Source organism: Marmota marmota, unplaced genomic scaffold, assembly GCF_001458135.2.
Source record: "Marmota marmota marmota unplaced genomic scaffold, marMar, whole genome shotgun sequence".
Taxonomy (NCBI): domain Eukaryota; kingdom Metazoa; phylum Chordata; class Mammalia; order Rodentia; family Sciuridae; genus Marmota; species Marmota marmota.
This window is the reverse complement of record NW_025999998.1, coordinates 11,899,198-11,926,134: the sequence shown is the minus strand read 5'-3', so window position 1 is coordinate 11,926,134 and position 26,937 is coordinate 11,899,198. Positions and strand designations below refer to the sequence as shown.

Sequence of the window (26,937 nt, the reverse complement as noted above, 5' to 3'; positions counted from 1 at the left end):
GAAGGGGGTGGGGCCGCCGGACCGGAGGGGCCCGAGCGGCTGCTGCGGAGCCGGAGCAGAGCTGCGCGAGGGCGGCGGCGGCGCCGGCGGCAGCGGCAGCAGCAGCAGGAGAAGATGGTGGCGCTGGAGGTAGGAGCGGCTGGAGCGGAGCTTTATTCCCAGGCTCCGCACCATCGCTGTCATTAGCGCCTACTGCTCCCGCGGGCCCGTGGACCCAGCTGTCAGGCAAGGTACCACCGACAGGGAGGGGAGGGTACGTGGTGGTGCTCGGCGCTGATGCCGCCCCAGATGGGAGTCCTGGTCCTCTCCTAAGGGCGCTTCTGGGCGCAAGAGGCGCTGCATGGAACAATAGTATAGATGAACAGGGACAGCAGGCTACATCCAGGGGGCAATGCCTTAGCCAGCGAGGCGAGGGAAGGGGACATTGGAAGAGAGATGTCGGGTGTCCGGTGCGCGCTGAGGTACCGGAGCTTTGCGGGCAGCGAGCGGGCCCGATGACAATCATGGCAGGAGTGTGTGTGTGTGTGTGTGTGTGTGTGTAAGTACAGCAGAGGGTATGGAGGTGGTGGGCCAGAGGTGTTGGGGAATGACATTTCCAGGAATCCCCACTAGGATCCTTCATATCTGGGCTGACTCTCTGGGAGAAAGAATGTGATGATGGAAACGGTGAGGTGGGCTGGAGGCACTGGGTGTGCGAAGTGTTGAGGGAGGCAGTGGGGTAGAGGCGGGTTTGTAAAATCCCGTGGAAGTGTGCGTACGCGTGTGGTTGCATCCACGCTCCTAAAATTGCGCCCCAAATCAAGAGATCTGCCGGTGCCTAACCTCATGTCACCAGCTAACACTGTGGGACAGTGTTTGTTATTTTGACCCTGCAACTCTGAGTACAGTCTCTGTTCTGCTTTTGCGTGTGGATGGCCCAGAGTAGGAATTCTATCTTCCCCTTTCTCTGGCCTCATGACGTGGGGATGTGGAAGTGAGCGTGTGGCTTTGGGGCACATGGTAGGGAAAGAGGATAATGGTTACACCTTCTGGGCTTGCTAGTATCCCTTGTTTTGAAGGGTTTCTCTCTTGATACTTCTCTCCTCAACTGCTGTTCTGTAAGGGTCTTGGACTCCCTGACTCTGCAGTTTCTATTGTTTATCTCTTGTCTAACCTGGGTCTCTAACTATAGATCACCTTCCTCTCCCCTTCCTCACAACTTTGAATGCCAACCAGACCTTGTCCTTCTACATTTGAACACTGAAATCCTATGGCTGAAGGATGGGTAGTCTTTGTGTTGGTTATTTTAGAATGAACTCTGGAGGTGTGTAGAGAGAGATAGATGGGGGAGGAGTAAAAAGGAAGAGAAAGATCTACTGAGAAATATTTGGTGTCCACTTTCTGAACATCACACAGCCAAGGTGTTTCCCTTGGGAAATGGGATACTTTATTTCTACTGCTGGTAACATTCACTCTCCCAGCTTTCACAATGGCTAGTTAGTACCGTGTATCATTGAAGAATTGTAATCTTTCAAGACTGTGGGGATGGGATCTCTGATCAGTGAAGTCCTTGCTTTTCTACCTGATGTAGCACACTAGTAGGGAATTTAGTAAATGTCAGGCTTCTAGGCTGGGGCTGGAAGCCAGGACACAGAAATGCATACAGAGTCCATAGCTGTTTTAATTGTCTCTGCATGATAAAGATAGGCTTCTGTAGGGTCGGATGGATAGAAATAGGAAGGGAGATGGTAAATTCATGTGTGTCCACTGCAGTTTGACTCCTTGCTGTCTGTATTTCTCCTGCAGCACTCGTAGGAATGAAGGCACCTTTGTGCTTAATATCTTGGTACTTCTTTATTAAAATGTTGTATGACTAGATTAACCTGCTTAGGACACATTTTGGTCATAACACCCTAAATTCTACTGCATTGCTGTCAGAATCTAAACTGGCTGCTCTGGTTCTCTTTGAAGAAAGCTTGTAGCCATCGTGGTCTTTAAAAATAAATGCACAACACGTTGGCACCAAGGTTTCTTTAAAAAAATTGCTGTTTGTTTTTTGGCAAATATTGCATGAATTCATTGTTACATTGAAAAATAATAAAACTAGAGCTATCCACATATGTTTCCTCCCCCCATTTATCTTCTCTTAATTAATGATGATATATAGACCAGGTGCTCTGGAAGCCATCAACATTAAGTAAATTTTCCCATGTCCTTCAAGTCAAGCCTTCTAAAATTTTAATGTGAGGTTGTTGGATCTCATCCAAAATTAAGGATAGATTTATAAAAATGAATTTTGAGTCTTAGTTCTTTACTCTCTTATTGTTTCTGCCAAACCTCTTTCTGAGAAAAGTACTTATGAAATTTAAAATCATTCTAAGAGGTTTTGGTTTAAAAAAAAAGTCATCATTTTCATATTTGCAAGTAAAACCAGAGATGTAACCGCATTATAAGAAAGTTTAAGAATTTAGAAATTACCAAGGTAAATAACCTGTTTAGCAAACAAGGAATTATACAACAGCATGATTAATGACGTGGGAATTAGTGATTTCCTTTCTAATGTAAATGGGATAATTTTTAAAATGTAATGCCTGGCTTTTTTAAAGATTGGGCTGGTAAGGCTAATGATATAGCTTGAATCTGTAATTCAGCCTGGTAAACGGTTATACCTTGTGCCATAGCCTGCAGCAAGGTATTTGTTTTGCGTGGATGCCCTTTCTTCACTTAAAATAGCATTAATGCTTTTTTCATTATTGAGTCTCTTTTTTAAAAAGTTTGGTTTTTTTTTTTTCCTTCCCCAGAAGACATGGAAGTAAGACATTTGAAAATTGACCTGTGGGGCCAAAAGGAATAAACTATGGTCCCATGGGGGAAATCAGGCCTTTTTATCCTGAGAGGAACAAGTAATGGAGAGAATGGCAATCAGTGGAAACAGACTTCCTTTTCAATAAACCTGGTGGAAAGGAAGACTGGAGGAGAGAGTAATAAGTCAAAGAGATGTCACAGTAGAGGGAAAGGAATACGTATAGTATAGAGGACTCGAACCTACTGTATAAGCTCAGGAGAAGAATCACTGAGAGGGAGAGAGATGGAGAATGTAACGGGGAGGCTCAACTGATGAAGTCTTCGAGAAGATGGGCAGGAGGGTACTGGGGAAGGTATGACTTGAGACAGAGGCAGAGGAATTTTGAGGTGGAAAGAAAGGAATTTGTCCATAGTCTTTTAAGGAACATCGGAAAAGATGTGGCAGGTTGAGGCTAGGAGTAGAATGACAAAGACTTGTGTGCATTGTGGAAATTTAGCAGTGAATCCATTGGGGTGATTAAAAGATTATCAGGCAGCTATGAAGACTGCTTGTGTTTGAAGAGCATGAATTTGTAGTAGAACCAATTAGTGCTATATAATTAGGGTTTGACAATTACTTAGGTAGTTTTTGTAATAGTATTTAATGTTGCTACATTCAGAGGTTCCCTCCTTTCCTTAAACTCAGAGAGGAAAATGTTACCTTTAAAATAATCTGAATAAAAGACTGCACTTGAAAAATTTCATATGCATATTTTCTCTGAGGAATCTGAGTTAAATGAATAAGGCTTATAATAAAATAATGGGGAAAAAGATAAATATTTCTAAAAAAGATTAACTTTCCCCATCTAATTATAAACTGTGGCTTTCATAATAAATTGTAAAGTTGATTTTTTTCAAAAGAAAAATCAAATATAGAATCTCACTTAGAACCATACTGATCATATATATTTTTCACATGAATACATGAATAAATTATTTTAGTAAGCTAGGTGTAGGGTCTGAAATCTGAAATCTCAGGATTTCTTATTTATATACTTAACATTGAATGAGTCACATTCCATGGCTTCTATAAGTTTATGATATTATTAAAACAGTTTTATTGATTTATACCTACTATGTATGTTGAAACTTGTCCAAACAGATAAAAACACACACACACTTTTTTTTTCCCACAAAATAATTGTGTCCACTTTAGACCCTTGTGACCCTTGTGTTATGGGGTTGTGTCATGATTCCAGATGAGTTTATAGAACTTCAACTGTAGTGCATGATAATTTTGAAGTTCTGATGACAAATTTATTTCTTCTTTAAACAAGTATTTATTGAGCACCCTCTTTGGGCCAGACACTATTCTAGATGAAGGGAATACATGCAAGGTTGGGGAGAGGTCCCTAATATAACAGAGCTTTTAGTGGGAGAAGATGAAAAATAGATAAGCAAGTATATAATATGTCAGGTGGTACAAGCTATGAAGACTAAAACAGGGAAAGCAATAGGGTGGGACATTACATAGGGTAATGTTATTTTATGTAGGGTAGTCAGGGAAGGCCTTAAGCAGAGGGAGCTTAAGGATCTGAAGGAGTGAGACATGCAGCTATTTGGGATAAAGGTTTTCTAAGTGGAAAGAATATTCAGAGTGAAGGGCTTGAGGTAGGAACATGCTTGATGTGATCAAGGGATAAGGAAGCATCCCAGGTTCACCTGGACGTGTGGTACCTTACTGCACAGATGGAACAGTCACTTAGGACGTCTATGAAAAGATGCTTTGCCTTTTAGTATTGAACTGGTCACCCTTCATGCTGTATCACCCCCCACCATATTTAGGATGACCTGTGAGGCAGAATAGTGTTTAGAAAAGAATGAATGTTTTCAACCAAACAGATTAGCATTAGAAAACTTGAAGAGTGACTCTGAGTGGTGACTAAATACTAGTCATTTAGAAGTAGTCCCTCTCCTTGGAATTTCCACATCATTTTTTCGTGGTCTGAATCTTTAAATGTAAGTTTCTTGTCTTCCTCCATGTTTCACATTCTATTCTCAAGAGTTAACATCCTTGAGGCTAGAACTCTGCTTTGTTCATCTGGGTATACTTTACAACACACAGAAAAACTCTTTGTGGTGGTAAGAGATTAAATACTTACTGAAAGGAATGGAGGAGACATTCCAAAAGTTTTAAGGAACGTGGATGCAAAGATTGAGGGTAATTTTTTTTTTCACCTGACTTCTGCAGACAGCTAAATGTTCTCCAAAGAAGACCCAAAGTCACCTCATGATGCTGATGTGGTGAATACACACAGAAGTGATTCATACATGCAACCCTGAAACGAGGATTTGGGTCCAGATAGTTTATTGGGGAGGCAAGTTCAAGAAGCACAAGTGCAATTGTGAATAAAATGAGGCAGGGAGGGGAAGAGAGTGAGGAAGAGTGGGGTTACTGAGCAGGCCACCACTGTGAGCAATTGATGCTTGGCTCTGCTGGTATCACATAAACTACAGCTTAAAATTGCCCTCCAAGTAGTAGGGAAATTGAAATATTTTTCTACCACTTACCCTCAGAGCATTAAATCCCCAGCACATTGGGGCTGTTGGTATTAAGCCTGAGCAAATTCCAGAGGCACCAGAGTAAGCCCCATGTAGAGAAGCAGAGAGGAAGGGATGGCTGGAGTAGAAAGCTGTCAGTGTGTATGGGAACCATCAATCAAAGTTATAGGTAAACTCAAAAGTGGGCTGAGGGGACCTGGGACCTCAGGTCCACATGGAAGAGACATCTTATAGGAGTTTTCGACACATAAGAATTAATTTGATAGCAATTATTAGTATTTTAATGTAGGGATTTTCATGTACTGCAGTAACTACCCGAAGTTCAGTTCATTCAAAAGCCAGCCATTTGCAACCCTCAGTTATCTGAGATGCAGATTATCCCATGTGTTTATGTAAAGGTGTCCTTGGTTATAAGGTGGCTCCCAATTTTCCAACAAAAAGGTTTTAAAGATGGTTTTATGTCAATTTGTATATGTACATTCTTAGAATATAGCAAAGAATGAAATATCTATTTATACTTAATTAATTTACTTGCATATGTTTCAAATTGTCTTGTTAAAAATTAACAGTTTAGAAATGCTACATCCACTCTCACATGTTATGAAATCATTTATTCAAATGTTTCCCATTCTTCTTTGACATTAGAGTCTGGCATCCTTAGACCACTTTGGGTATATTTATTTCCATATGACTTATCTGAGATAGAGTACTGTTGCCACTACAAACTTTATTCCAACTTTGTGTGCCCAATTGCACAATATAAGAACATTTGTTTTTTCTTTTCTTTCTGTAGGTATATATTCAGGTCTTCAACCAGCACTTCCATATGGCTTGTGTAAGGACATCCAATATAGGCAATTATGAAGCTCCTCCTGGGAGTATGAATCTAAACCCATGTTAACGCTTGGCTTCCTTTACCTATTCATTGGGTCATTTATCATATTCTAGTCACATGAACTCCATAAGCATTCCTATCTTGTATTGATTGAGGTTGTTTCAGGCAGTCCTCTCCAAAGAGTTCTCAAGTAACCTCTGAAATACACAACACTTTTCCATGAAATCAGCAGTCTTACTAGGTAATGTAATTTTGACCTGGCTTCTCCTTTAAAATCAGTTGCCATTACATCCAGTGTTAATGAATTGCTTGATTTTTCAGTTCCAGTTATCTTGGGGGTAATAGGGTTCTTGCTTTTTGGCTTTCAGGAGAAAGTAATAGAATGCCCTCTAAAATGGGAGCCTTTATAAGTATTCAAACATAAGGCAGATTTCTCTTTTCTGAAATATACTTTTTTGGAGAACAAAAATCTCATGTTATTTTGGTATGTATAAAGTGATCGTGGGAAGCTGTCAAGGTATATTGGTGGTGAAACCATCTCTGCCCACCAAGTTTCCCCAGCAGCCTCCTCCTCTTCTGTCCCATGGTGGATTAATTTGTGTACAATTAGTGTGAAAAATAGCAATGGTTTATAGGAGTTGACTGGCTATCCTTTCAGTTCATATAATGATTTAGGTTTCTGACTTCTGACAAATTTTAAAACTCAGGATTAGTGTTTATTAACAGGTACACACTATTTTAAAGAACAAGCATATGTGACAAGGTGTGCATAAACCCTTTTCCCCCTGTAAATCATAGCATATTTAAAATGCAAAGGAAAAGCTTGTCATTTAATGAAATCCTACAGGAATAAATACCCCCTAACTTGACTATTCAATGAATTAGGATATTTATACCAGACTTTACTGAAGTAAATCACATTCTGTTGCACTGTTTTGTTTTGTTTTTTGTTTTTGTTTGTTTGTTTGTTTGTTTGCACATTTTTGACCACAACTTTTGGTGACAATACAACTTATATCACAGCCTGACACTATGGGTGAAGTATGTGTAAACACACAAACACACACACACACACACACACACGCACACATCACTGAGACAAGTTTCACATCACAATATTTGCTTTTTATTATGTGTAATATGCACTCTGATATTTTCTCTCCTGCTCTGTCTTTTTTCATATGTTTGCCAGCCCACTAAATTGATTTCAGCACTAATGAGTCCTGACATAAGTTTAAAACACACTGCTCCATTGTGTTACACCCATCAGAAGAGTGCTTATTTTTTTATAAATTAAGCTCACGTCAGAATTTTTTTTTTCTGTTTTGTTTCAAATCATGAGCACATTTGGATATTTGGTGGTGTGACTGTACTATGTCACAGTCCTTATAAAAGGAAACTTTATTCTCCAGTGTACATTTTATATCTGAAAGAAGAAATTATTCGTGTGGGAAATGGAAAGTGGAGGAAGGTGAATGGGCTGGTTGTAGAGGCCAGCGGCTCTCTGGGCTGTGTGAAGCCTGTAGCGTGTGGGCCTGGTGTCCTTGCCAGGTAGCTGTCCCACAGGTCTGGCTCTTCTCTTCCTCCTCATGGTTCTTCCCTGTCCTTCTCCCTTCTAGTCTCTCCCTGGCTGCTTCCCTGAATACCCCAGGGCTCAGGATGTACAATTCAATTTCTTAATTCTAAATTTCAACCTAATTATTTCTTTCCAGATGTGAAAATAGTTTTTACACCTGCTTTTCTTCCAAATAACGAGACAACACAGGGATCGTTTTTCCTCTGAGCTAACTAACACCTGAGGGATTTTTGTCCTGTAGGAGCCAGAAGGGATTCCACAGGTGGAAGATTTCCATGGTGTTGGGTCATACAAAAGCATAACCAGGTCTCATGTTCAGGTACAACTGTGTCCTTATGCCTTTCTAGTTATTAATGTAAGCACATATCAATTCCTTTTTTAAGAGCTCAGCATGTTTCCCATGCAGTGACTAAAAACAAGTGACCATCACAAAGCACCAAGCTTACATTAAGTATTACACACACGACTACCTCATGCACTTCTCCTGAGGATCTTCCTTCCCTTTCATTACCACATCAGGAGAGAATGCATATTGCAGACAGGATTTTCAGGAGCTCAGAGGTTCTCTCAGTGACTAAAGGACAGGGGTTAGGAGTGGGTCCAGACAGCTCTTGGTCCCAGAGTCTCTTTTATCCTCTGGGCCTAGCAGCAGCCTCCCATCCCACCTTTCCTAGCTGGACTTCTTGTCATGTGCCCTCATCTCATGTACTGGAGGTTGGAAGAGACTCAGGGTGACCTGGAATATAGTGCTTCCACTCAGCTTCTCCAGTGGTAAAAGGGAAATGATGAAACCTGGACTTCTCATTTCCTTCCACATAGAGCCACTGGGAGAGTCAAATGGGACATAAAAGGCTAAAGTAAGGTAGATGAGGCACTTCCTTTATAATGACATCAAACAGAAACAACTTCCTACTCCTAGTTCCTAGCATCACCTTCCTCTAAAACAGGGGGTCAGCTAACTTCTGTATAGGGCCAAATAGTAAATAGGTTTTGTAGGCTGTGTGTTCTTTGTTGCAACTTCTCTGCTCTTGTAATGTAAAAGCACCCTAAGACAATGTGTAAGCTGGTGAGTGTCTCTGTATTCCAATAAAAGTTTATTAATAAATACTGGGATTTGAATATTGTACTATTTTCATGTATCAGAAAATTTTGACTGCTCTTTTTTTTTTTTTTCCTCCAACTATCTAAAAGCATTCTTAGCTCCTGGGAAGTGCAGTCACAGGCAATGGGCTGGATTTGTCCCACAAACTTAGTTGGCTGAACCCTCACTGGTCTAAACTCTCATTGCACTTTATACCACCCTGGATTCCAACAGCTCACCTGCACATTTTCTCTGCATGTACATATGGTAACCCCCTCACACATGTATTTTATATACTGAATAAGTATTTATTGAATAAAAGGGCATAAGAAAAGCTATTGCTTTTCTGAGCATCCTGTTTCTCCATCTTTAAAAGAAATTCTACCTGTTTTATAAGCAAACCTTTGGGAATGATTGAGTTAACATTTTGTGATTAACTTAAGAGCTTTGAGATTCTTGTTTTAAAGTTTCTCTCCCCACCCACTCTGCTATTAACCGTAAAAGGAAAAGAATGTTAGGGAAGAAAGAAGGGAAAACAAACAGATAAAACAAAACCAACATTTCAGCATAAAAGGGGCTTGTTAGAGAATGACTGTAGTGGCCAAATGCTTAGCTCTGGTCCCTTAGGCTTCCTGTCACTATAGGGAACTCTAGGACAGGGTGACGTACTTCTGTGCCTCAGTTGCCATCAGCCTACTTTTTGATGTGCTCTCTTGAAAATTTAACACTGGGGCCCACAACTCCATGCATTTGGCTATAAATGAAGAGGAGTTGGTAGAATGCACTTATGCTTTTATCTGTATTTCCCCAACACATATTGATGAATCATGCACATGATCTCTTTAAAGAGCAAAGCTTTGAGCATAGCTCCTGTCTTACTTCTTAATATGTATGAGCTTGGGAGTTGAATTACTAGGAAATATATAAATTTAAAATTTTCTTCTCAAAATGAGGTGGACAAAGACTGGATGGTGGAATCACAGCAGAGTATGTGGGGTTTTGTATATTTTCCAAGTAATCTAGGAGAAAACAGATGCTCCTTAACTTACGATGGGATTATGTCCTGATAAACCCATTGTAAACTGAAAACCTTGCAAGTCAAAAATGCATTTAATCCTCCTAACCTACTGGGCATTCTGGCTTAGCCACACAGCATACTCGAGAGCATCAGTTGATTCCCCTTGAGATCATGTCCCTGCCTGGGAGCTGCAATTCAGGCCACTGCCCAGCATCCAAAATATCCTAAGATCAAAATCCACAATTTGAAAAGTATGGTTTCTGTTGAGTGCATATCATTTTTGCTCTATCATAAAGTCAGAAAATTGTAAGTAGAATCGTTGTAACTCAGGGACCATATATATCTTTATAATAAGGAAATTGTATACATGTGTGTGCACATGCTCCTGTATTTGAGGTGTTGGCAGAGGGACTGTATTAGAAAATTGATACCAAAATCATTAACAGTATATCCTCCTCATTAATATTTTTAAGGAGAGGAACAATTAAGTCAACTTTCAAGTAAGTACTTATTTTAACCTGCCCAAGTATATTAATTTGCTATAACCTGGAAACAGATCCACAGCAGGTGTAAAATAAATTATAAAGTTATTTTTGAATGGGCTTAAATTGTTAGTGCTATGGTGGCTGATGTCTTAAAGATAAGATATTAAGCCTGTGTTAAAAATGCATATTTCATTTCAGTTGTGCGAAGTTTGTGAAGGCTGCTTGGGGCAGAGTGGAGGCTGTAAGGCTCCGGATTTTGTTCCTATTATGTCTAAGCTGTTTGGTATGAGACACAACATAGTGCTTACTACAGTGCAAAGACTTCTTTCAAAAGCACTAGATGGATGCAGAGGGGGCGAGGCGACTGGGAGGGCAGGCTTAGAAATAACCGTGTGGTGGTGGGTAGGTAATTATCCATCTGCCTGTAGCTGCTTATGTAGAATGAGGTTCCCCTTGATAAAGAGAATGTGCTTATGAAGGTGGATGATTCAGGTTTCACTTATGAAGTCATCTGCACATAATAGTCACATAAGTGGCTCTTAGCATGTCTTCTTTCTGACTTTTTTTTTCCTTTTTACTCCCCCCCTCCTCATTTCTTTCTTCCACTTGGGAAATTACCGAGGGCTTGTTTATATCACCTTGTTTACTTTGATTGCTTCCTTCTATTCTGGATATTTTCAGCAAATGTTTGGTTATCACTAATTGTCCATTCTTAGGGCTGTGACACTAAAGCTGGCAACAAAGCCTATAATAGTTGTCAAGGTTTGTAGATGGCTTAGGTCAGGCTCTGCAGAAGCAGACGTAGGCAAGGAGTTCGTGTGTGTGTGTATGAGCCTCCTTATTAAGGAGCTGGTCCCCCAGGGAAATTGGGAAGGGAAGGGGAAGAAGTCAAGCACAGGTGTGATCTCAGTCAAAGTGCCTCTGAGGGTGACTTCAGCCTGATCCTGGGGGAGCCCTGTGGCGTAAGGCAACCTCAGCCTTGAGTCAGTGGGGGTTTGGTGGTTCATGCACCATACCTGTCAGTCATCGATTAAGGGTCTCTAGGGAGGGGGCTTTTGAAGGAGGGGGATATAAATTCTCAAGTATTTCTGGCTTTCCACATGAAAAGACAAAGCTAGTCTTTCCCTCCCCCAAAAGTCATATGGGCTGGTAATTGGATAGAAAAGTACATTGAAAATAGGGATTTTGGAGGACACTGGCATTTTCCACTAGTGGCCTCTCTTTAAAAATAATCAGGCAGGGTGCCATTAAGTTGCTTCCCTGGGAGTCCCCAAATTTTAGTTGTTTTCTTGAGGAGGAGCTGCTGGTTCCTGGTGATATATGTGTTGTGCATGGAGCACAGGGCCAGTGCTTACTGATCTGGTCAAGGAATCCCCTGTCCCATCTTTGCTAGGCTTGTATCCATCCCTGGGTGTCAACATCCCAGTCATTACAAAGAAATGTGTTGAAATTTCATTTGTGAGTATTCTCTCTTCCATTCTCTTTGTGGTCTAAACCTTTGTAATCATTAAAATGGGGGCTTGAGAAGAAAAGGGTAAAAATATATGTGGTCTGTTTGCCACCTTTAACCGGGAACCACCCCAAACAAAATTGAAAGTAGAAAATTAAAGTGACAGAAGTCTTAAGTGTGTGTGTGCTTAAACATTTATATTCCTGTAATTTCATGGAAAAAGGCCAGTAGTTGGGAATTAGTCAATCCAATATTATCTAAGAAAGTACTATACTGGTCAAGACTAGTAGTTATCATCTTTAGTAACCATTAGCTGGATAATGTGAGTTGGTGGCCATTGTTGATATCTTTGGGCTAAATCTCTGTCTTCCCCATTATTTTTGGACATCAACATCAAACACAGGTCAATAAGCTGCTGATGTCAACTTGAACCACAGTTTCCAAGTCATCACATCAGGGTTAATCTTTGAATTGCATAAGTAATAACTTTGGCAGAATCAGAAAACACTATCTTGTAGTTCAAGGAATCTGAAATTAAAGAAACTGCCCTCTCAAATAATTTTTTTTTAAAAAAAGAAGAAACTTCCCTCTATATAGAACAGGTTTATTCAATGGATTAGGATTAGTAGGGAAAAATGAAAATCATCTCCAGTTCTCTCATGGCTCCTCCATATCCATTTTGTGGACTTCTCTTTTCTTCCATGTTGGAATAAAATCTTGGGCGGTCTTTGAGATTTCCCAGTTATTGAATAGTAAAGTGTCACATGTGTCTATTAATCACATAATACATTTTCACATAGTAATATAAATTCTGGACTGTCATCTAATTTTTGATTTTTAATAATTACAATATTACTTGAATATAATGGAGAACAGAAATATCAAGTATCTAGTTTGCTAAATTTTCACGTACCTGACAACTTATATAACCTAGCACTTGGGTCAAGACACAGACCAATTCCCATCCCCTAAGAAGCTCCCTCACTTCTTTCTCAGTCAGCATCAGTCAGCATCAACCCTAACATGACTAAACCTTTCACCTTTAGCACCAGAGAGCAGTTTTTCACACTTTTAACTTCATATAAATGGAATTATACACTATTCAAATTTTTTTGTCTGACATCTTGTTTAAATATTATCTTAGAGATTCATTCATGTTTTGTGTCGACCAGTATTCTTTCCCTTTTATTGCTGTTGAGTAACCATCATGCAAGTACTGAGTCTGTCCATTCTTCTGTGTGATTTCACTGTGAACTTTCCCATACATTTGTTTCGGTGCACATATACACTGACTTCTGTAGGCTGTAGGCTAGGCTCAGGAGCGGAATTGCTGGGTCATAGAATGGGTGTATGTTTTAGCTTTAGATTCAGCCAAACATTTTGCCAAAATGGTGATACCAGTTTACATTTCTAGCAGCAGTTTATGAGTATTGCGGTTGTTCCACACATCCACAGTAGCACTTAGTGTCTGACCATTCTGTGTGAAATTTATCTGATTTTAATCTTCACCTCCTCCAGCTCAGGCCGGCTGCTTCTGTGGGAACCACACTGTACCCAGAGGAAACACACAACCTTCTTCCTTTGGCAGAAGAAGTATCTTTGCCGCAACATGGTGCCCCCTCTCTCTGCTGTGCTATATCTGACTGGCCTTTTTCTTTCTCCCAGAAAGTCAGATATCAACATCTGGGTCCCATAAACTTCAGAAGGTCACGTCAAGCTCCTGGAGTTTGTTTTGAAGACTTTTTAATTTGATGTCTTAGTTTGCTTGGGCTGCCATAACAAAATACCCCAGACTGGGTGGCTTAAACAACAAATCTATTTTCTCATAGTTATAGTGGTTAGAAGTCCAAGATCAAAGGTGTTAGCTTCTCTGGTTTCTCTCGATGCCTCTTTTCTTGGCTTGCAGGTGGCTGTCTGCTTGCTGTGATCCTTGTATGATCCTCCTTCTGTGGGTGTGTTCCTAGCATCACTTTCTCTCCTTATAATTATAACAGTCATGTTGGATTAGGGCCTCACCCTTATTATTTTGTTTAACCTTAAGTAAGCCTCTTATAAGCCCTATCTTCAAATATAATCATACTAAGAGTCGGGCTTCAGCATATGATTTTGGTGGGTGACACAATTCAGTCCACAATACTTGGTTTGATGTGTTTGTGGGTGGAACGCTCTGTCAATGCTTCAACAACGCATGAAGTGAGCATGGCAATCAATGGTGTTAAATCAAAGTATAATCAGTCATGAAAATGACTGATTAGGAAGGTTTTTCTTTATAATAGAAGTAGAAAAACAAACTTAACTATATGGCTTAATGAATTTTGCATACATATAAACCCATATGACCAACACCCCATAAGGTTTTCTCCTACTCTTTTTCAGTCTGTACCTATTTCCTTCTTCCCTAGAGGTAACCATTGTTGTGATTTCTATGATTATTGATCAGATTTGATGATTCTTAAACTTTATATAAAGTAAGCTGGGCACAGTGGTGCATACCTGTAATACCAGCGGCTTGGAGGCTGAGACAGGAGGATTGTAAGTTCAAAGCCAGCCTCAGAAAAAGCAATATACTAAGCAACACTGTGAGACCCTGTCTCTAAATAAAATACAAAATAGGGCTAGGGATGTGGCTCACTGGTTGAGTGTCCCTGAGTTCAATCCCTGGCACCCCCCACCCCCCAAAAGAAAAGTATTGTTAGTTTTCCATCACCATAACAGAATACCTGAGATAATAAACTAAAGAGAAAAGCGTTATTTTGGCTCAAGTTTAGGAGGTTTCAATCCTTGATCCCTACTACTGGCCTGTGGTAGGGCAGTACCTCACAGTGCGAGCATGTAATAGAGCAAAACTGCTCACTTTAATGGCCAGGAAAACCAAAAAGGGAAACAAGGAGGGGCCTGGGGTCCCACAATCCTCTTTGAGAGCACACTCCATGACTTGAAGACTTCCTGCTAGGCCCCACTCCTTAAAAGTTTCACCACTTCCCAATATAACCGCGCTGGGGACCAAGCCTTTAACAAATGGTCCCTTGGAGGACACTCAGTAGCCAGTCTATAGCAGTCATATGCATGATCTTTTTGGTCTAGATTCTTTTACTCTATGTAATTTCTGGGATGCATTCATGTTATTACACACATTGGTAGTTGTTCAGTCTCACTGGTGAAAAGTATTCAGCTGTATAAACACACAGCAGTTTGTTGATCCATTCTCCTATTGATAGACATCTGGGTTATTTTCAGTTTTCAGATATTATGAACACAGCTACTATGAACATTTTTATGAACATTCTCATATGTGTCTTTCTGTCCCTCTTCATATTTCCTGGATATATATTTAGGAACGGAATTCCTTGATCATAGTGACAGCTACATCTCCAGTTGGAAGCATTTAGCCAACTGTTTTAATAGGTACATTTTGGTCTGTACTTTTTAATGCAATCTTAGCGGTTTTTTTTTTCCTGTTGTGCTGTTGGGCCTCATACATGCTGAGCAGGCTCTTCCACTAAGCTACACCCTAGCTCTTTAACATGCCTTCTTTACAATTCAAGGATAGATATTACCATACATGCTCTGCTTTAATGCAGTGATGTAGTTTTGTTTATTTCATTGTCTAGCTCAGTTAACTGAATATGGTTTTGTTATTTTATATATCAAAGGTAAACGAGGCATATGCTTATGAATTCACTAGATACTGAACAGGTTATTCATGCATATTTGAAGAATGTTTTTGTCACAGTCTGTTAAGAAGCCAACAACCATCCATTAACAGGCATTTTGTTAGTTTTATCTGAATCAACCAGGTTATGCATTCAGAATATTTTCATTAAATTGTCTTATGTATAACAAAACAAGCCAGTGCATATTTTAATTTTAACATCTTAGTTTAAACATTAATTGAATCCCATTCTAATCAAAATGTAACAGTTTTAACCAGAATGCTGTAAAGCATCTTTCAAAAACACCTATTAATAATAAAATGGCAGACATTTATGAATCGCTTACTATAAGCAGCATAAGACACTGCTCAAAGTATTTAACATTCATTTAACTTATTTAATACTCACAACAGCTCCAAAAGTTAGGCTATTGAGATCCCCATTTTTCATATGGGAACACTGAAGCACAGAAGAGTTAAATGAGTTGCCTGAGATGGCACAGCCAGTAAGTGACAGATCCATGATTTGAATACAGGTAGCCAGGGACCAGAGTCTGTGCACACACAACTACCATACTTCTCTGCCTTTTCACTCAAACTTTTATCTGAGTGTATATTGTTTATCCATGGGTGAGGAGGTCCCAGGAATGCATATTCCTGTTTGGTTTACACTGAAGCAGATAAAATCTTTATCATTCCTTTAATAGATGCTATTAATCAGTTGCTTACATGATACCAACTTGCTATCACTGTCTTCAAAAATCACATAAAAAGACTACCACCCCCTCCCAGTATTTAAGCCCAGAGATCATCCTGGAGAACTGGCTTAGAGAAAGACTAGATGTTCCTCCAGACCCTCGGAGGCCCTTGAAAGCCTTGTATGGCAAGAGCCTTATCCTGAGTGAGGATGTTCCTTCACTGCTATGATCCCAGGCCTGGCTTCATTCTAAACATCTACCCTGGGTATGTTCATTTTACGTGCATTGCTCTGCATTGACAGCGAGCCAGAACCATGCAAGGCCCTGGGGTTGGTGGGAGCAGCTTCTCTACTCAGGGAGCTTTGGGGCCAAGTCCAGGAGACAGCACTAAGGCAGACCCACTTCGGGTTTCTCCCCACTGATGAGTTCTGTGGGGGAGAAGTGAGGGTGCTGGCGTGTGACAGAGACGCCTGCGTATCCTGGCTGTCAGGAAGGTCTCTCTATGAGGGATATGACTGGGGCAGAAGGTAGAGTATGCACCATGGCCCTGGAAAGGAGAGAGGGCAGTTGAACATTTTTATGGACTCTCAGCCTCAACCTCAGTGGGGGTTGTTGACTGGCGGGAGACTGAGCCAGGGCCATGGCAGGCAGGAGTTCCAGGTCACCTTTGGGATTTTCCTCTTTTTTCCGAGAACAATTAGAAGCCATTTTTTAGCATTTCAGATATGATCAAATCTGTGCTTTTCTATGGTCTTGGGTCGTAAAGGGGGCAAAAGAGAAAGCACATTTATATACATTTTATGAAATGGACAGTGGTTCCCATTAAGAAGTTGTTACAGAGCGCCAGGTGGGAGGTGAGGCTTGGAGTGCTGCGGAAAGAGCTGGGGAGAAGTGCACGGGCTGGAGATGCAGGTAAAACCCTTGAGGCTTGGGGGTGGACTGGGTGTGGGAGGTCAGGGAATAGCAGGCATCAGGACACCAGGTTCTGTTTCATGCCTCTGGAGGAGTGGGGCTGCCAATCACTGAACAAGAGGTGGAAACGGAAAGATGTCTGGTTGGGAGGATGGGCAGGAAGCAGAGAAGACCCTGACTTCAAGGTGCCTCTGAGATTCTCAAGGAGGAGTGTAAGGCGGGGCCCTCGGTTTATAGGATCTAAAGCCCTAAGGAGAGTTCTGGATGAGAGGTTAGCTAATCAGTCATCGGTGATTTAGAAATTAGGTTCTCTACCCCCATTCAGAGGTCATGAGCTTTGGTAGACCAAGTGTTTTCACAAGGCAGCATACAACAGGCACCCGGGAGTGAGGGTAGTTAGATTTGCCCTTGTTCAAAGCTTCAGACCTTTGATTGCATCTGGGGCTCTCCTTGGAGTCCTAAAACGGTGAATTCTATGATAGCCAGGTGGCATATGTCCTAGAAAACCTCCTTTTAGTCTAAAAAATAATGATTTTTGTCTACTATGAAATGGACAGAAAAGTTAAAAAGAGAAATAGCTGAACAGATATGTTTTACTAATTTGTGAGTATTTGATCCATTTTTCTCTTAAATGCAATTGAGTGTTATGTGTAAAATGTCTATAAATATATTTTCACATAAACCTGGTTAATAGTAAAGTTTGTAGCATCAAGTATGGATTCACTTGAAAAGTTACTCTGTGTCTAGGCTTTCAGTATATCCAAGTAACTTATTCAAGTGCTCCTTGTCACTTTATCATGAAGTTAAACCCATTTATCTATTCTGGCCCAGCCTTTATAGTAGTTTTATTCCTAACCTTTTTCTTGCCTGCCTTTGATTTCTCCCAAGAGCACTTCTCTTGTGAGAATTGGTGAGGCTGAGAGTCCAGTGGCCCCTGATTGAGAAGCCAAGACAGAGGTCACAGCAGACTCGTTACTTCTTGGCAGGTGGCCAGCCCTTCACCTGTCCAGATACTGCAGACAGGATACCCGAGATGCCTTCCAGCCTTGGCCTGGATGTGCACACACTGCGGCCCCACCTGGGCAGCAGTGACTTCACCAGTCACACAGTCCTGTCCTTCAAACTCTGTCTTAATCAATGCCATTCCCCAATCCCTGAAGAAACCACCAGAACCCCAGTCAACAGTCTGCTTGTTTGATTAAAAAGGACCGAGTTTCTTTCTTGATTCAGCACCTGTGGTTTGGTTTCCTGGAAAACAGTGTTATTAGAAACATTTTGGCTGAAGATTTTAGGTCCCCCATCATTTAGTTCTGTTTCTGTGCACTGTGTCTTTGCATTTCTATAGAGTATGTTCTGGTGCATTATGGAAGCAACTCTTAAAGGTCAGTTTTTTGATGAGGTTTGATTTTTTCTGTTTAATGGCATGCATATCTCAAACTGTTGCTTTCGTGACCTTGAATTATAACTCAAGAATAAATTTGAGGAAAGTATAATCAGGAAACCTGAGAAAAGTGATTGGCTTTGGTTATTGTCTATCCTGAAAGCTGCCAGATAAAGATTATGTGTAATAGTTTGAATTTGGCTGGCTACTTTATTGTGGTTTTTGAAGCACTTACTGTATCCAGCTACTTTGCAAAATGCTGATAAACTCTTGGAAAGATGGGTGTGTTTTTATAGCTTGATTTTAAGAGTAATAGTTTATGAAACTAAGATATTTTATCTGAGGGAGGCAAGGAATAATAAAATAGCAAAGGTAGAACGGTGGATTTGAGATCCAAGGATTTGCTTTCTCTTCACAGACTTTATGAAGGAGAAGGTTAAGATCAATGGATAAGCTTTCTAGGCTTGATCAGGGTTTGCTTTCTGAACCAAAAAACTATAATCCCATTAAAATATCCTGCTGCTAATAAAACCTCAGGGCCTGGCTTCAGATATTTGATTTGATGACAGGTTTCAAACCACTGTTACTGAGGCACGGAGTCCTATTAGGGAGGTTCTGAACAGTAAGTAATGATGCATTACCCTTGCAGGCAGTGAGGGAGAGGCTGTAGGCAGGACTAGCAGCATCTTGGGGCTGCTTGTCTTCTCTGCAGAATTACAGGTGATTGAGAAGAGCCATCCAACAGTCAGTGTTCCTCTGTGTCCCAGGACTTAGGCATGGAGGACACTGAGAAACCTAATAGTGTTAATTGCAGGTCCCTGGGTGGTGCCTGGACCCACTAAATCACCTCCTTCCAATCCCTTCCTGCCATGGATATTCCCTCTGAAAGTCATGTTAAACATCCCATATTTGTATGTTGATGGCATTTAGAGGGGGGCCTTGGGAAACAATTGAGATTAGATAAGGTCATCAAGGAGAGGCCCACAGCATGGCACTGATGACTGTATAAGAACAGAAGACCAAGCTGATGCACGCAAGCTCATTTCTGCTGAGTGATACCCACTCTACATGTCACCATGCAGCAGGAAGTCCCTCACCAGGTACAGTGCCATGCTCCTGGGTTTCCCAGACCCAGAACTGAGCGCTAAATAAGCCTCTAGCCTTTGTAAATTACCATTTTATATATTTTGTTGTGGCAACAGAAAACAGACTAAGACATCTCTCAACTCTGGAACCAAGTGGGAAATAAAACCCAACAGACAAATGGAGCTGGGTTAATGATAAAACCCAGATGGAAACTGTATCTTAGTTATGTGGCTACTGAGGACTGTCTGGAATTACGGTCACTCATGCTCTCAGCCCTGGCATGGCAAGAGCAGCCCATGCCTGGTAACTTACCAGGCAGAGAGTAGACTAGATTGTGCCCCTCTGTGGGCAGAAAGAGGTGGAAGAAAGAAGAAGGGTTGAAGATGGGCATGCTCAGGACTTCCTCCTGAACTCTCCGATGATTACTGAGGGGTGATGGGGTGGGACTAGAGAGGCCCCTCATGTTGTTATTCTTTGCAAATCCTTGTGGGAACATCAGACCAGGGCAAGGAAGTTGCTCATAACAGTGAAGATGGAAAGTAAGGATCTGCATACCTGCAGAAGAACACAGATGGGTTTCTTTATGCTCAAAATAATATTTTATCCGAAACCACACTGTACCCCCAAAAGATGTGCAATGATTATTGTTGCTAAAATAATTACATAAGAATGAAGCATGCACAGGAAAAAATTGGTCAATTGTATATAAACAAAGTAGAAGGTACCCTTGTCACTCGTTACCACCTTAACCCAAGATAATGATACAACACTCTGGTGTAATCTTTCCCTATGTCTGTAACAAAAATACAGAAACTATACTATTTTGCCTTTTGCCTCATTTCACTTAACAAAATCATAAATAAATATTAATAAATCTAGAAAATGATTCCAGAGTGCTTACTAAAATAAAACTTCCTATGTTTATCTTGTTTATATGTTAAAGGTTTTTGAATTGGTTTGTTGTAAGATCGGTGCATGGACATACACGTGTGGGATTTAAAGTAAAATAAAACATTTTGGGGTCTTAATACATCTCCATCGAAGTTCTTAGATACAGGCAGCAGAAAGTGGCTCTGGCTGACTCGGCAGAGGGCTAGACAGCTGGGGAGTTGTTGGGAGACCTGAAGAGCCGGGTGAGGGCCAAGCTTCCCGGAACAGCACCCAGCACCAGACCTCAGAACTGGTCTGACGAGAAAACGCCATGCACACTAGCTCTCACTGTCACACTTGTACTGTGTCAGGACCTCAACCTCACCTGAATCATAACTGCTGACCCTGCCATCATCACAGGCCACTGCCACCGTGGAGAGAGTGAGCACCCTCACCCCCCTTCACATCTGGAGCTCTTGAGTCCACCTCTGTGCAACTAATTGGCAGAGCTCAGCTCTCCCTCAGCCTCTTCTTTAGGGACCAGTGAAGCTGGGCAAGCAAATATCTGGGAGTTTTTCTTCCTACTTTGGGTAGGCAACCTTGCCATGCCTAACCTGGATTCAGAAAATGGTGATTGCACCAAACACAATGCAGTTCAGTCCATGGGTAGCCATGGGAACACAAAATGTTCTGCATGTATTCTGTTACAAGCCCTTGCCTTAACTGATGCTTTCAAATAACTGACAACTTCCTGTCCCAATCTTGTTAGAGAAATTGACTCCACTGCTTTTGGCTCATGCAACTTGGACACGTTACAGTCTTTCTTACCTGTCTGTCCCACAGGCTAGTAAGGATCAAATTAGATGAAAATGCTTTGGAAAATATAAAGACATATATACATAAAAAGTGGAAGTTATAGTCAACCCCTCAACCAATTCCTTCGTGTCTCCTTTTCATTCAACCTCCATCTAAAACTTACCTGAAGGATTACCATGGATCTTCTGATAAACAATCCAATGATCTCTTCCATCTTGACTCCTTGGCAGCATTTGACACCTCTCCCACCCACAACCCCACCCTCTTATACCACACGTACTTCCAGTCACTTGCCAAACTATAGATTCCTCTCATTTTCTGACCCTGTCCTCTGTTTCTAGAGCCCTGTTCAGGACTACATCATCTTCTGTTGACAACTACCACTCTTGAAATACAGCTCTCCATACCTACCCTTGCTCAGAATCTAGCAATGGCTCCCAACGTTTTTTAAAATCAAGTCAGATTCTAAGGGACTTCACCATTAGGACTCTACTCTCCATCCAGCACATCTCACAGTTCTCAATGGACTTTCCCAGCTTGCTCTGCACAAACCAGTTACTTGTATTCTCCCAAACACTCGAGAGCCATGCCTTGCACCCATCCAGCCCTGTTCCTGCGCCTTCCCTGCCTCCATCTGTCAAAACAGCAGCGCAGTCCGCACTCCCTCATTTCTAAATCTCTGCTGTGTCTATGCTTATTTATCCCATTTTGATCTGTTTTACTGGAGTCTTCTCTCTTTGGATGTGAATAGTCTTGGCAGATGTTTATCTTACTAAACCTTTTTAAAAACCAGCTTTTGATTATGTTATTATATTTCTCTAATGTATTGATTTCCACCTTAACTATTGCCTTCACTGTGTTTCTTTGGGCTTCCAGTGTTTTTGTTTTTCCAACTTTTGTATTTGAATGTTTAGCATCTGTATTTTTAAATTTTCTTTATTTCTGGATTGATGTATTTAAAGCTATAAATTTTCCTCTACATACTGTTTTAGCCATATCTCCAAAATTTTCACATGTAATGTTTACATTCTAACTCACTTCTAAATATTGCTCCTCTACATTCTTTAAGGTCTTTAAAATAGCCTACCTTCTTCCTAACACCTTTTGAATCAAACATGAAGTTTCACTCCATTCTCCTTAATTTTGAGAATCTTTTTTTTTTCCTTCTTAGAACCCTTCTTATAATCTGCCTCATATGGGTTGGGGTTGTGGCTCAGTGGCAGAGTACTTGCCTAGCAGGTGTGAGGCACGGGGTCAATCCTCAGCACCACATAAAAATAAATAAATAAAATAGAAGTATTGTGCCCATCTACATATAAAAACATATTTTAAAAATCTACCTCATTTGTTATCTATGTGGATGCTTTTTAAAAATTTATATATGACAGCAGAATGCATTATAATTCTTATTACACATATAGAGCACAATTTTTCATATCTCTGGTTGCATACAAAGTATATTCATACCAACTCATGTCTTCATACATGTACTTTGGAGAATAATGATCATCACATTCCACTATCATTTCTAACCCCATGCCCCCTCCCTTCTCCTCCAACCCCTCTGCCCTATCTAGAGTTCGTCTGTTCCTCCCATGGTCCCCCTCCCTACCCTACTATGAATCAGCCTCCTTATGTCAAAGAAAACATTCAGCATTTAGTTTTTTGGGATTGGATAACTTCACTTACATTATCTTCTCTAACTCCATCCATTTACCTGCAAATGCTATGATTTTATTCTCTCTTTTTGTAATATTCCATTGTGTATATATGCCACATTTTTTTTATCCATTCATCTATTGAAGGGCATCTAGGTTGGTTCCACAGTTTAGCTATTGTGAATTGTGCTGCTATAAACATTGATGTGGCTGTGTCCCTGTAGTATGCTGTTTTTAAGTCCTTTGGGTTTAGACTGAGGAGAGGGATAGCTTGGTCAAATGGTGGTTCCATTCCCAATTTTCCAAGAAATCTCCATACTGCTTTCCATATTGGCTGTACCAGTTTGTAGTCCCACCAGCAGTGTATGAGTGTACCTTTTTCCCCACATCCTCGCCAACACTATTGTTGTTTGTCTTCATAATAGCTGCCATTCTGACTGGAGTGAGATGAAATCTTAGAGTGGTTTTGATTTGCATTTCTCTAATTGCTAGAGATGATGAACATTTTTTCATATATTTGTTGATTGATTGTATATCATCTTCTGAGAAGTGTCTGTTCAGGTCCTTGGCCCAGTTATTTATTGGGTTATTTGTTTTTTTTGGTGCTTGGATTTTTGAGTTCTTTATATACTCTAGAGATTAGTGCTCTGTCTCTCACCATGAACAAAACTCAACTCAAAATGGATCAAGTACTTTGGAATAAAACCAGAATTCCTGTATCTAATAGAAGAAAAAGCAGGCCCTAATCTCCATCATGTGGGATTAGGCCCCAACTTTCTTAATAAGTCTCCTCTGGTGCAAGAGTTAAAATTAAGAATCAATAAATGGGATGGATTCAAACTAAAAAGTTTCTTCTCAGCAAAAGAAACAATCTGTGAGGTGGATAGAGAGCCTATAATTTGGGAGCAAATCTTTACCCCTATGTGGATGCTTTAATTTCCACACTTGAGTGTGTCTCTTGGCAATGGGTAAAGGCTGTGCAGTGCTCTTGTCTTCTGCTCTGTCCCCTAGTGCAATGCAACAAAGCAGGTAGTCACAATTAATAAATCATTTGGACCAAAGGTCTTCCTTTTTTAGCTCCTATGCACAAAATGATCACTCAGTAAAACTCAATTCACAAGCATTTATTAAGCTTCTTTTGTTTTAAAGTCACTGTACAAAGTCCGATAGGTGAGTCTTGAAGAACTTAAACTCTTGAGGTCCCATCTTAGACGTGGCTAAAGTTGGAAAGAAAAGAACAGGGTTGCTAGATCTCTTAGAATGGAATTCTGCAGTGAGAACCTTTGAGCCTTTTGGATGGGTAAAATCAAACTGAAGCAACCAGTTTGTGATTGAATGGCAAAAGAGGAATTGAGTTGAGCCTCTTAGAAGAGAACTAACAGAAGAAATTTAGGACATGGGAAAAATAACTAATGTCAGCATTGGAAGAGTACAAACCACTGGTATGGACATAGTGGAAAATGTTCCACTGTGGGACAGTTTCCCTGGGTGTAAGTGGACTGTGATGGTGGCCATTCAGTTATAGACATGTACAAATTAATACTTTATTCAACAAATATTTATGGAACATCTACTTTGTGTCTGATGCTAAGAATCCTGGTGATACGGTAGGGAACATACCTGTTCTCATTCTCATGAAGCTTACACTACGAAGGAAGCAGATGATATACATTTACTTCCTAGTCTGTTTACTATCAGTTATTTTACAATACTCCGAGGAAAAATAAAACAGCATCATGGCAAAAAGTATAACATAGGAGTTTCTGGTTTGGATATGGTAGTCAGGGAAGACCTGATCATTTGAGCAGAAGTCTGACTAAATCAGGAAGCAAGCCTTTTGAAATATCTTTGGGAAGATATATCTAGGCAAAGGGAACAGCAAATGCAAAGACCCTGAGGCACCAGCATACTTGGAATCCTTGGGTAATAGTAAGAAGTGGAGAAAAAGTACAATGGTAGAAAGAATGGTTTTCAGGGATCATCTCAGGTAGGGCCTCAGAGAAGAGGGATGGATCATTTCTCCCTGTTCTATATCTCCTTCCCTGAGAGTTATCTTCAAAGTTCCCCCTGGCTCTCTAGCAATTGGGCCTTAATGTGGAAGTTCTGTATCCATAGACAAATCGGATGGACACTTTGTTAGTAAATTCACATGTACTTAAGAAAGCTTGAGTGAGTTCTTCAACCAAGGGGCTCATAACTCACACATTATTCTGTGCCAGATGGAAAGTGGGGAAAAGTGGCTGTTGACATTGAGGAGGGAAAGGACACTGGAACCCTGCAAGGGAGGACAGATCTCACAGTGAGCCTATGGGCCTCAAGAATGCAGTGGCTGTTGGAACCTGTGGAAGTATTTCCAGCTGTCATAATATTTATTTTACAATTATTATTATTTTTTTAAATGAGATATAGCTTACATACAATAAAGTTCACCTCTTAAAGTGATTTTAAAGATTGAAGAGTTTTGACAGATGCATACAGTTTTGTGACCTCCACCACAATGAAGAGACAGACATTTACGTCATCAGTAAAAGGTCACTTGTGCCCTTTGTAATCAATCTGCTCCTCTCCCCTACCTTTCAGCCCCTGGCAACTACTGATATATTTTCTGTTCTTATGGTTTTGCTGTTTTTAGAACTACATATAAATGAAACCATACAGTAAGGCCTTTTGTGTCTTGCTGTTTTCACTTAGTATAATACTTAGAGATTAAATCCCTGTGTTGCACAGATCAGTAGTTTGTTCGATTTTATTACCAAGTATGTTCCATTACCACTGTTTATTCATCCACTACTTGATTTACATTTTGTTTATTTCCCATTTTTACTATTGTGAATAAAGCTGCTTAGAATATTTATTTGCATAAGGTAAATATTTGTTTTCAGTTTGGGGAAATAAAAAAAGGAAGAAAGAAACATTAAGGGAAAGAAATGGATGTACTGGATCATATATAAGTACATATTTGATTTGATAAGAACTCCCTATGTTAGGGTTCTCCAGAGAAACAGAACTAACTGTGTGTGTGTGTGTGTGTGTGTGTGTGTGTGTGTGTGTAGAAACGGGGAGGTAGGAAGGGAGAGTTTGCTTAAGGAATTGACTCACATGATGTGGACACTTGATGTATCAAAATCTGTGGAGTAGTCTGGCAGGCTGCAGACCCAGGGAGGAATTCAAATTTGAGTTCATTGGCATCAGTTGGAACAATTCCTTCTTGCTCATGAGAGGGTCAGTCTTTGTTTTATTAAGACCCTCAACTGATTGAATGAGGCCCTCTTAAATTATGGAGTGTAACCTGCTTTACTCAACATCTACCATTGAGTATTAATCTCATTTTTAAAAAATAGAGAAAAAGAAACCTTCACAGAAATTTCCAGAATAACGTCTGACCAAATGTCTAGGCCCTTTGGCCTGCAAATTTGATACCTAAAATAACCATCACACGACTGCACTGTTTTCCCCCAACAGTACATGCAAGTTCCAGTTACTCTGCATCCTTGTCAACACTTGAAATTTTTAGTCTATTAATTTTTTTCCTTATCTTAGGTAGGTTATAGAGCTAATACAATGCATTTTTTTTAATAACTAATAATGTTGAGTATCTTTTCATGGCTTATTGACCAGTCATGTCTTGTCTTTAGTTAAGTGTTCATTCAGATCTTTTGCTTTTCTTTTTAGTGGATTGTTCATCTTATTATTAACTTATAAGTTCTGTTTAAATATTCTGGGTAAAATCCTTTATCATTTAGTTATTTTGTGAATATTACCTCCCAGTCTATAACTTGTCATTTTTAAAAATTCTTAGAAGGATAGAAATTAAAAAAAAAAATTGTTTTTCAGTGCTGGGGATTGAACCCAGGGCCTCACACATACTATGCATGTGCTCCACCACTGAGCTCCACTGCTAGCCTGAAGTTTTAAAATAATAAGGCCCAAATTATTCAGCTTTTTAAAATAGTTCATGTATTTTTACTTACTATTTAAGTAATTAAGCAATCTTTGCCCAGCCTCAATTGAAAAGAACATTTTTCTCCTATGTTTTCCCTTCCTTCTTTCCTTTCTTCCTTTCTTCCATCTCATCCCTGCGCCCCCCCCCCCCC

At 40.3% G+C, this 26,937-nt stretch overlaps 1 protein-coding gene across 2 annotated transcripts in view; it reads left to right on the top strand.

The window, feature by feature from the left end:
• Positions 1 to 9: 9 nt before the first annotated feature.
• Positions 10 to 26,937, top strand: part of Apba1 (amyloid beta precursor protein binding family A member 1) — a 214,378-nt gene continuing 187,450 nt past the window's right edge. For both annotated transcript variants that reach the window (XM_015492908.2, XM_048806871.1), the window contains exon 1: positions 10 to 230. The gene's annotated coding sequence lies outside the window, so the exon portion shown is untranslated. The remainder of the gene's footprint in view (positions 231 to 26,937) is intronic.